Raw genomic sequence first — 553 nt, 5'->3', positions numbered from 1 at the left:
ACAAAGAACTAAACCTCAGCCCTATGCAAAAAATTAACACAAAATGGATAGTAAACCTAAACATAAAATGTAAACTATAAAACTTTTAGAGGAAAACATCTTCATGACATAAGGTCAGGTAAAGAGTTCATAGACACAACTCCAAAAGCACAATCCATTAGAGAAAATAAAATTGATAAATTATACTTCATCAAAATTAAAAACTTTTACTCTGTGAAAAACCGCAACAGGATGAAAAAAGAAGCCACAGGCTGGGAGAAAACTTTTGCAAATCATTTATCTGACAAAGAACTTCTACCCAGACTATATAAAAAACTCTCTAAACTCAAGAGTTGGGCGGGCTGAGTGGCTTGTTGGTTAAGAGTTGGCTTGGGAGCACGAGCTCTGAGCAGCAGGGCCGCCGGTTCGGATCCCACATATGAGGGCCAGTGACACTGCGCCCTCTACAGCTAAGATGGTGAACAACAGCTCGACCTGGAGCTGGGCTGCCGTGAATCGCTGGTGATGGCGTAGGCTGCAGCCCCTGCTGCAGGGGGCTGCCATAAGCTACCGT

The sequence above is a fragment of the Hipposideros armiger genome, unplaced genomic scaffold (assembly GCF_001890085.2).
Source record: "Hipposideros armiger isolate ML-2016 unplaced genomic scaffold, ASM189008v1 scaffold_875, whole genome shotgun sequence".
Lineage (NCBI taxonomy): Eukaryota > Metazoa > Chordata > Mammalia > Chiroptera > Hipposideridae > Hipposideros > Hipposideros armiger.
Note: the sequence above shows the minus strand (reverse complement) of the source record.